The sequence below is a fragment of the Miniopterus natalensis genome, chromosome 16, assembly GCF_054644295.1.
Source record: "Miniopterus natalensis isolate mMinNat1 chromosome 16, mMinNat1.hap1, whole genome shotgun sequence".
NCBI classification, from domain to species: domain Eukaryota; kingdom Metazoa; phylum Chordata; class Mammalia; order Chiroptera; family Miniopteridae; genus Miniopterus; species Miniopterus natalensis.
In genome coordinates this window covers 32,464,851-32,476,048 of record NC_142096.1, presented here as the reverse complement: position 1 = coordinate 32,476,048, position 11,198 = coordinate 32,464,851, and the positions used below count along the sequence as shown (strand labels likewise).

The 11,198-nt window shown below is 47.2% G+C and overlaps 1 protein-coding gene across 4 annotated transcripts in view; it reads left to right on the top strand.

The window, feature by feature from the left end:
- The first annotated feature begins 1,852 nt into the window (after window positions 1-1,852).
- The window catches only part of PAG1 (phosphoprotein membrane anchor with glycosphingolipid microdomains 1), a 99,108-nt gene continuing 89,762 nt past the window's right edge, over window positions 1,853-11,198 (top strand). For all 4 annotated transcript variants that reach the window (XR_015715794.1, XM_087825466.1, XM_087825465.1 and 1 more), the window contains exon 1: window positions 1,853-1,977. The gene's annotated coding sequence lies outside the window, so the exon portion shown is untranslated. The remainder of the gene's footprint in view (window positions 1,978-11,198) is intronic.

Sequence of the window (11,198 nt, the reverse complement as noted above, 5' to 3'; positions counted from 1 at the left end):
TGATGGGCCATACATTCATAAGCTCTTGCACACCCGAGTTTCACCCTGTGCTATAGGGAGAAGGCCCAGCCTGGTCCCTGGATCTTCTCTCAGGCACCTTTTTAGGCTCCAGGTTGAGTCCAAGCTTTGTTTCCTCCTACATTCCCTTCCCTCTGCAATGCACACTGTCCAACAGGCCATCAGACAGCTCTACTCCATCCCTCCCCTCCTAATCAGCTCCCTTCCCCAGCCAACTTGCAGTTTCCTTTAATGATATGTGTAACAAATAGAGGTGTGCTTAATATAACATATATTTTCCTGTAAGTAATGCATAATAATTGTAGACATTTTTGACTAGCTAGATAAAGCACCCATTGGACTTAGACCTGGTTAAATTTCTTGAGTTCTACACCTGGCTTGGCTCTTCTCACTGCAAAAGTCTATTCCCAAGTTCAGGTGTCTGGTCTCATATCCTGAAGTTTGGTTCAAACAACATCCATATCAGAGTCATCTACAATGGAATTCCAGAGTCCCACCTTTTTCCATAGTCTGAACCAAAACCGTTGTGGGTAGGGCCTGGGCACATGCTCCGCATTTTTGAAAAGCTACTCAGGTGATTTTCTGCAGACCAGTGTTTCCGAGGCTCTTCTTGGGATTCCAGACCACACTTCACAAGCAAGGATGTGACCTGCCTTGCTGACATCATCTGAGAGCGTGTTAGAGATGAAGATTCTCCCCTTACACCCAGACCTACTGGGAAGCTTTACAACCCACTGACACCTGGCCCCACCCAAAGATTCTAGGGGTGCAGCCAAGGCAAAGGGCTCTTACAAGCTTCCCAAGTTATTTTCATGTACAGCCAGAATAGAGGACCATTGTCCTCTAAATACCTGCTTTTTTTTTTTTTTCCGACTTTAAATAACTTTTATTTTTCAATTGGAGTTGACATACAAATTACTTTAGTTTTGGGTGTACAACCCAGTAATCAGACATTATATAACTTACTAAGTGATAACTCGGATAGATCCAGCACCCACCTGGCGCCGCACATAGCTATTACAATATTATTGACTATATTCCCTGTGCTGTACTTGACACCCCTGTGACAATTTTGTAACTACTTAATCCCCTCACCTTTTTCACCCATACCTAATCCCCTCACCTTTTTCACCCATACCTAAATTCCAGCTTCTTAAGGTTAATCTATAACCTGAGTTAAATTGACTTTTGTGGGCTTGCCCGGGCCCCAAGGACCACTTGGAGAAAACAGTGCTTCTCTGGAGACAAACAAGTTCAACCGCACAGTTCCAAGCTCACCAGGCCCGAGGCGGGAAACTTTCGGTGCCCAGTGGCAAGCAGGCAGCGCCCACACTTGGTGCGCCCCGGCCCCTACCCTCCCCCACCCCGGATCGCCCCTCCCCTCTCCTCCCGGCGGCCCCTCCCCCACCCCGGATCGCCCCTCCCCTCCCGGTGGCCCCTCCCCTCCCGGTGGCCCCGCCCCGTATCGCCCCGCCCCCCGGTGACGCGCCGCCTCGGTCCGGCTCATGCGCACTCGCCCCGCGCCTCCCGGCCGCTCCTCCTCGGCGCTGTCATTCTCCGCGGCGCCGCGGCCGGTGCGGACTGCGGTGCCATCCCGCCCCGTGCCCGCCCCCCGCCGGCCGGCGAGCCCGCGAGGTGACGGAGCCTGCGAGCGGGCTGGCGGCTCGGCGGACGGCAGCGCCTCGGTTCTGTCTGGCCGCGTTCCATGCGGAGCCCCGATTCCCTCGCATCGGGAGACGCGCGCCAGGGGCTCGGAGCGCGCCCCCCGGGCCCGGTGCAGCCGCCGCCGCCGCCGCCGCCGCCGCCGCCGCCGGGCACCACGGCTCCGAGGAGGCTGGTGCAGAGCGGGGCCCCCGGCCGCGTGCAGCCGAGCGCGGTCCCCAAGCAGGCGCCCTGCCTGCTGCGTCCCAGCGAGTTGACTGCAGTTTCCGAAGTTGGAGGGAGCCGTGCGGACGGGAGGTTGGTTTTTATCGTCTTCGTGTTCTGGGAACCTGGGGTGGCACCTCTTGCTGGCTGGACGCCTGCTCGGGGAGGTGAGGGTGCCGGACGCACGCGTGAGAGGCCGCGGTCCCGCGGGCTGGCTCAGCCCCGGCGGATGCCAGCTGGGAACGTGCAGAGCGAGACAGGTGTTCCCGGGGCACGGCGCCCGCCGCCGGGGCACATTCCGAGCTTCTGGGCTGTGTGTGCGGGGTTGGAGGAACGCAGGGTCCGGTCCCCTCTGTCCTAAGCATGGGGGAGGGCCCCCTGTAATATTCCTGGGCGCCATAGGTCCCTGGGGATGGGAGCTAAGCCTCCAGGCTTCCCGCGCGCCCCAGTTCACTCTTCCCCTGGTCCGAAGTTGCCAGCGTCTCCATAACTGAGCCCGGTTCTTTAGGGTTAAAAACCACTTCTATGCCAACCCAGCGTTTTGTGCTATAAGGCGAATAACGTGGGAAATCTGCTGTGCATGTGATTTCATGCACTTTAAGAATGTGGGCAAACCTCAGAGGACTGGGGTACAGATGACACTTGAGGTTCACCCTGACGTCCTGCGCCCCTTATGTAAGCCTCCTATGGGGTGCGGCGGCAGCAGCTGTGACTCTCAGTTCCATTTGTTTTAAGGTCCAGCTCGAATAGTATTTAATGAAAATGCTGACATGATCTAGCGGCCTGGAGTCGGAAACGCAGCGCACACTTTAGATTGGAGTGTCTTCTCCTAATAGGGAGCATGGGAGCAAAACCCCAGCATATTCTTCAAGGCAGCTCCAGGAATTAGATCCATAAGTCATGTTTTAAAACGGCATGCATTGTGCGGAGAGCTTGCCGAGGACCTCTTTGAACACATCCCCTTTGTTTCAGAAAAAGTGGAAATTGGTCATGCCAGACGAGTGTGGAGTCTGAAAGTTAAGTGCACGGATGGGCTTAACTATCCTAATAAACAAAGAGCATGATTTATAGGTAGCTCCCTTGTCTACTCTGACGGATAGCACTTTTTAACCTTCCTTTCTCATCTCTCCCCTAGAGATTCCTTCTAAGCAGATCAGTAGATCATCATCGTTGATATTTAATATTTGAGTTGATTAAATTTGTAAAAGTATACTTTGAAGTACCTTATAGTACTGTGGTGACTAAGACAATGAATATTAGAAATGAGATTATTCAGATTATTTAATATAGAAGTCATTAGTTTAACCAAAGAGGTAACATTAAGACTGTGTGTGTGTATGTATATATATATGTGTGTGTGTGTGTATATATATATCTATATATATAAATTTGGACTTGTAATAATTGTTGAAATCAAAACTCATGGGTACGTTTTAATGTAAGATTTATTTTGGTCATCTTTAGAAAAACATTTATTTATGCTATTCCAGCATAGAGAACAAAATGAACTAGTTATAGGTACCTCATTTAAAAACAAAGATTTTTTTAAGAGTTCTATGAAAATATACAAAATATTATTTCAAAGGTTGAAAAGTTGGTCTAGTCAACACATTGCGATTCATGAGAGTATCCATGACTTATCTCTGAAAGAGATTATATCCAGGCTTGGATCCCAAGCAGGTCAACCCCCCCAAGGCCCTGTTGCCTTGTTATTAGGAGAGCAGACTAGGGAGCCGGGCTGGTGGCCCTGGTACATGTGTTTGAATCTGGGCAAGTTACCTAAAATCTGTGCCTCAGTGTCATCATCTGTGAAATGGGGATGACAACATTTCCTCACTGACTTGGGTGAGGATTAGATGAGTTCATGGACGTGAAGCTGTTGAACCAGCTCCTGGCACGTGAAACTGGGTAAAATGATCCCCGTGAGGAGAGAAAATGGACACTACAGACGATATTGAATGACTGCTGATGCAGGAGAACAAAATCAGTTCACGCATATAATAGGGGAGAGGGTATAAGCATTTCCGAGGCACCTCCCAGGGATGCAGACCAGGCTGGTGTCTGACGTCCCGTCTCCCACATTTCCTCACTGAGGTAGGTGACTCCATGTCCACTTTGGAGATGGGGAAACTGAAGCTCAGTGAGATCAAAAAGTAGAAATCAGAGTTGGGATCTTAGCCCATGTCTGTTGTTTCAAACCCTGTTCTTTGAAACCCTGCTGCCTCAACTTGCCCAGTGCTGCCTCCGTCTCTCCTCCTCTCATCCTCATAAGAACATAATGAAATAAGTGCGATATTATCTTCAATTTACAGATGAGGACATTGAGGTTACACGTTAAAGTATGCAAAGTGCTAAACAGCACTCACCACCTCGATCTCCACCACGGGGAGCTGTGGCTATTATCATAATTAGTGTTGAATAACACGCCCACCTTCGTGGGTGGGTGAGGTGCCAGCAGGTGCGGGAGTGCTCGCCTTCAGTTTGAAGTGACCCTGTGGCTTTTTACTTCCTTATTGGTCTATTCAGCAAGTCAAGAAAATAAAATTGGTATGAGGTTGCAACTCACAGTGGAGGATGGGGCTCCCCGGTTGGTTTCCTGCCTGCAGATGGGGCTGCAGTGGTCCAGACAGCCTAAACCGCTATGACAGCAACGATGCACAACCATGTCATCTCCGAGCGAGACTTCAGTTCCAGCGGCAGGCAGAGCCCTGGCACTTTGCCGCACATTGTGCTGTCTGTTCAGACCTGGAGGTAGTTTGCACCTCACCTTAAATAAGCATGCTTCGTCTCGGCCTTTGCACCTGTCGTGGGGCGCAGTGTCCGGGGCCCGGTGAGCAGCACTGTGTCAAAGCTGGGTCCACAGCCTGTGGGCCGTCTCACCTGACTGCCAGAGGCTGGGAATGACTGACAGGCTGGTGCTTTTGTGGCTTTCTTCAGTTACCATCCAGATACTACTTGATGTTCTGGCTCTTGGTAAATAGTGACTCTTTTCTAGATACTAAAATCATATTGCTGTATAAGGCACAGAGACAACTGAGCGCTCACAGACTGATTTAATATTTAATTACACCTCTGAGTTAATGCATCCTGCCACTGGGAGTCCTTCAAGACAGATGTTCCAAGGGGACTTTCTTTGTCAAAAATCAAAACTCTCTGTATGGGGACTGTAAATGATATTCTGTGGCATATTGGAAAGTTGCTAAGAGAGTAGACCTGACAAGTTTTCATCATAGGAAAAAAGACTGTAAATGTGTGGATGTTAACTAGACTTATTGTGATGGTGATTTCTATATATATATATACAGATATTGATTCATTAGGTTTTATGTCTGAAATTAATATAATGTTATATGGCAAATTATATCTCCATTTAAAATAAAATAAAATCTCTCTGGGAGGGAGCTTCCAGGAGGATGCCTCGTGTGCTGGGCACACCACCCCAGGTAGTGTGCCAAAAAGAGCACTCGCCTGATCTTAATGGAGGCTCTCCACGTCTCTCTGAATTATCTCCCACTCCATGTGTGGTTCTCCTTTTCAGGGTTAAGAGATCCCCTTTTACTCAATCAACACCTAGGTTTCAAATGCTCCTCTGCTCTACGTTATTCTGTAGTAAAATCTGCCCCGATCCCCTTTGTGATTTTAGCTGGGTCGATAATATACTTTTAACTAACTCTTCAGAATGTACACATAGTTCTGTTTTATTTCTTGTCTGGGCCGTATGCTTATTGGCTTATCTGTGGTTCCCTCCAAATTTCCATCTCGCTTTCCTCTGACATCGGCTTTCTCTTGCCATCAACATGGACAAGAGCGCCAGCTACTTTTAATGTGGACATAAACGCATGACAAGAGTTGATTCTCCACAGTCACCTACGATTTTGAATTATTTCGGCTTTGGGTTTGAGGAGTCAGGAGCTGATTATGTTTCTGGAGCTCTTGCCTCATACATCGCCCAGCTATGTGTTGGGGTTGGGGAGAGGGTTATACAAGTTTCTGATTATACGGGCAAGCAGTTCAGAGGCAGCATGGCTGAGAGATTCCCTCAAGGCTGGGGCATTGCTGAGTTTGAGAGCACGGGGTGGGTGTGGGGGGCAGACAGCTCCGAGTGTGATTTATCTGCCACGTTTCCAGTCCTCACTGGCTGTGCCTTTGGATGAGAAGTGGAATGGCACAAGACTAGCACAGGACTTACCCCATGCTCGCTGCCATGCTAAGAACTCTACATACAGTATTTACTTTAATTCTCAGGGTGACCTTAGAGAGTAGTGACTTTATTATCCTCTGTTGCAAAAGTGGAAACTGAGACCCGGAAAGGTCAGCATGCGTGTCCAAGGTCACACTAGTGAGTTTTGGAGCCAAGAGTGGAGTCAGGGCTGTCTGATGAGACCCGGGCTCCTTACACAGCATCTACTGCCACCAACTTTGGAGCCTCCCTGGTAGTTAAGCTGTTGTATAGGTGTCCTAAATTGTGCTTCTCAAAATAATCCTCCACTGTGTCCTGCTCCGGACAGTGACCCTGGGATCGGGCTGTGTCCCCGGTCCTGCCCAAGGCCAGCAGCTGGCATTGACTATGATCTGCTTATCTCTGTGGAGGAAGAGCTTAAGCTTAGTCCCTTCAGTGAGCTCAGGAAGGAAACCCACATGCTCGCATGGTGAAATAGGAAGCCCAAAGCCCTCAACTGATAATGGGACCTACTAGAGCGGCCTGTTAACGTTATCTGTTTGGAGTCATACGTTTGCATGATTCTCAATAAAGAAGGAAGTGTAGAGACCTGAGATTTTCTCATTGATTTAAAAAAAGGTTATTTAAATGAAAAAAGAGATGAGTAATGAACATGCTACCCACAGTGTTAGGTGTCATTTACAATGAGGCTAAGGTTTTTAAAGTAAATGAATGCAAATGTCTAACAAGTAAGTTCCAGGCGTGCTGTCTCGGAAGGGAGGCATCAGACCTGTGCAGTGATATAACCGCTCTAACTGCAGCCCAAACACAGAACTTAGCACCAACGGTAATATTTTCAAAACCCTTGTCCTGATTTCCACCTCCCTAGTTTTTTCTTGATTTGACTCAGGAGCCAATATTCATTTGGTAAGTTCTTCACATCCCGGGGTTTGAGTTATTGCTATTTTATTGTTATAATATTTTAGCATGTCTTGTGGATGTCTCGTCCACTCCCCGTCCTTGATTTTTTTAGGACTGAACAGTTTTCAAACCTGTGAGTGACTAAAAATTTATGAAAAGTTCAGTTTCCTGAACGTAGACTTTATTCAGAGGACAGGGAAGTTTGGCTTGACTGGGAGCCTGTACATTAAATACAGAGCACTTGAAACCTTATGGAGCAGGCAAGTAAAAGCGAAATTGGTTTTTAATTGATCAGCAGCAGCTTTGGACCTTCCCCTCCAGTTTCAAAGGACCCAGTCCCTGTGTGCCATGTCATGCATTCATTTGCAACTGATCAACTTCAGTTGATTTTCTGAAAGTACCAGAAGGTGTGACTCAGTCAACGTGGCCCTCATCTGCCATTTTACTCTTTCCAGAGCCCCAGGGTTGCATATGGAAGCTTCCTGTGATTTTATTCTCTTATTTATTAATTTTAGAATTTATTCTCTAAGACTTGCCTGGTCAGATGAGTCCTAGGGCGTCTGGTCTTGCTGAATTGTGACGTGACCATTACTGTTCACATCTCTTCTGCTCCTTCCAGCCCTTCTCCCCCAGCTGTGCTCATCCCTGCACCACCCCCACTGTGGCTGACACTGTTGGGAGACGTTGATGTTGAGGCAGTTCATGTTATAAGCAGAAGCAATAAAGCCACACAAGACTGATTTTTTTTTAATTAACAAAAAATCCAGTCGTTAACGTCGCTACCCGTGGCACGCCTCCACCTCCGCATTCTGCACGTGGGGGTAGGAGCCAAGGGCCTTACTGTTCTCCCCGCCACCTTCCGACGAGGGCTGGGAGCCTCTGCTTCCCACCCTCGGCCACTAGCAGCCTCGCCGTGCCGGAGTCAAATGCAGTGGGAGTGATGTGTGTCATTTCTACCCTCACTAGGTACCTATGGATGTGACACCAGGCATGTTGTTGGCAAAGCAGCCTCAGACCTAAGAAGGTTCCCACCCTTGCCCTCGAGAGTCTCAGTCTCACGAGGGCAAAAGACCAGAGCAGCAGTCGGAGCCCGGGCATGAAAGTGCTGGCTCTGCAGGGGTCCCTGGCTCCAGGGGGCTCTCCCTGAGGAGGTGGGGCTGGGGCTGAGTCTGGAAAGCGAGTTGGGGGGACCGGGCAGCTGAGGATGGAGCAGGCTGGCAGAAACTGTTTGACAGAGGGAGCAGAGTTCCAGTGAAGGGACCGGAGAGGGCGGCCGACTGCAGAAGAGCCTGTCCCTGTGACTGGTGCACGTGGCAGGTGGTGGGCGACGCTGGAGGTGGAGAGCGAGGGGCAGCCGCTTTAGGAAGGGGCCACATTGGGTGCCGATGAATTTGATTGCTTTAGGTTGTTCTTTAAGAATGATCACTCTGGGTGTTTCTTAGAGAATGGATGGGGGTGGCGCAGAAAGAAAAGCCTGTGAAAAAGCTGTTGAATCCTAGTGCGGGTTTAAGGTCTGAACTCAGACTGAGAGGCATGGGGATGGGAGGAGGGAGGGTGACTTTAAGGGTGACTCCCAGGTCCCTGGCTTGAGTAGTCAGATGGACAGAGGGGCCATTGGTCATGACAGCTAATACAGAGGATGGCAGAAATGCAGGGGAAGGTGGTAAATTCATTTGTGAGCGTGTGTGACGCGAGGCCCCAGGGCTGAGACTCAGGCGATGGCACCGGCCTGCGGTTCTGGATTCAGGACGCAGGCTGAGCTGGGAACAGGGGCTCGCAGCTGGAAGTGGTGGTTGAGACTGTGCCCTGCCTGGGAGAATGCACGAACGAAAGGAGATGGAGCAGTAATAATAGAGAAGTTTCTGACAACTGCTGGGACACAAAGTGGCAGAAGGCAGAGGCAAAGCGGAATGAGCTGTTCGATGGGATGGAAGCCGCACGGAAGGAGGGAAACGGAAAGAACAGCAGGGAGCAAAGGACAGGTCTGACTGTTTGCTTGCTTTGTCCCCATATGAGGTGGCCGTTTCTCATGTGGCTTTTACTGCCTGACAATGAGCATGTAGACCTACTATGTGGACGGAGGATGGGGATGGGGTAAAGGAAAGAGCAGTAAAATCCTGACCAAAGTGTGAGCCTGGATATCAAGCTGCTTAGAGGACAGAGTTGTCATTTCTTATTTTCCTCTTTCACTCGTTTTCCTCTCTTGTGGAGAAACACAGGCCCTTGGGAAACTGGGAAGAAAGAAAGAGTCACCTCCTTGGTGCCCAAATGCTTGGTTCTGCAAAGCCAGCCCATCTCATTGTATGCATGAATGAGCACCCGGAAAGGGAACATGATAAATGACATTGTTTGACAGTTTACAGAAACTAAGCTTTTATCACGGTCATAGCTTCTTTAGAGGGTTTGGACCTTTGAACCAATCCTTTTATAGTTATTAATGAGCTTTTTGGCTCATTGGTTTATTTGAGATATATTGAGTGCCATTTCCTATAATTTTCACTTGTCTTCTAAAAAGAGGCCTTATTATGTTACAGACAGACCGGAGCGTTTGGAGATCATGGAAATAGTCGCTGTGTGTTTTAGTTACCGCCAGGCATTTCAGTCCCTGCCCTTTTAGTCCTTTAATTTCCACCCTCGGAAATTGAGATATAGGACTCAGATGACTGCGTAGAGATAACACAGCTAAGTGGTAGAGCTCCTAGGACCCAAAACAAGGTGTTCTGACCTCAAACCCTGGGTTCTTGCCACTCCATCATGATGATGCCTGTGTCTTTCTGAACAGCTACTCAAGAAAAATTGGGGGGCGGAATATTTAAGAGACTTTTTTATTAGTCTGCTCGAAGCACCAGCATCTACCTTTGATGGGCCACAGGTTATTTATGCAAATGTATGTGATTAAGTCGCACTGCCGGAACGTCTTCTTTCACAAATGAACATCTTACTTTTTTTCGTTATCTTAAAAGCTTTCAAAAAGCATCCGAGTTATGAGATAAAAGGATTCAGCGTTCTTAACAGCAGAATTATCATAGCTAAACTTTCTGTTTGTGCTACAAGGGAAATTGATTTTTTAGTTGCTGCGATGGGTGTTGTCCCGGAGAAGAGTGCTGTGTCCACATGTGTGTGTGGATATGAAATGAAAATCAGCCAAATCAAGTTTAATCTATCAGCTCTCCTTTTATGATATTATTCTCAAATTCTCCAAATACATTAAGTGAGGTAGCTTGCTTTATCTTGCCAAAGCAGCTATCGTGTTACCCACTTAATGCCAAGGAATTAAAGCATTGTAAAGCACTGCTTTTTCTTAAGCGGTGTAAAGTGATGCAGGGGAAATCTAAAGGGCTGATTTTAGTTTTACAGCTGATATTTGGCTCCTGATATTCTATAATTATGATTTAGGTAATAATGTTCCTTATGTTGAAGCTGCTCATACACAGTACTTTTAGAATCATGAAATATAACTAGAATTTTATGACTGAAAAGTTCATGATGCTACATTTTATTTACTTATTTTAAATTTATCTTCTGCTTCTTTATTTTTATATTTTATTTATTTTATACCAAAAATAAAAATCTGTAAGCCTTGCTAAATGGCAGTTTCTGGATGAAAGCAATTTCTAGCAAGTAGCAGCATGCTGGTACCAGCCCTTATCTTTAATTCTCAATTTCTATCTTTGTGGTACCAGTTTGGCATTTTAGCTTTAGGAGGAAAAATTGAATCCAAACGGGCTTATGCGTTTGTGACATTTGGTGGTCTGACCTTTTGTTAGTAGTGCTGACTTTTAAAAATTACCATACATTTGTAAATTTTTTAAAGTTTGATAAAAATGTTAGGCGACTATCAGAGTTCTAGTAATGATCATTACACATGGCGGATCATGGTAGCCTCTCCCAGGGTGGTTAAGAGATCACCATATAGGCATATGAACATTTAAATAACAATATAAAGTAATATGGTATTTTATCTTTGATTTTATATTTATAATAATATGTGAAGAAATGCAAATGAAGTAAAATGAAAATTAATTTGGTCACTTCATGCATCATGTGTCCCAATTTCACCCAAATGCAAATACGAGAATCCACGGCTCGGTTAGTGTCCTGTTGAGACAGTTTGACGTTACTGGACTTACATTACTCCCGAGATGAACACTTAAGCTGCATTTCCTACTAATCTTTCCATGAGTAAGAATTTTAATATTGTGTCGTAGGAGTTCTCATTTTCTAAAAAGAATAA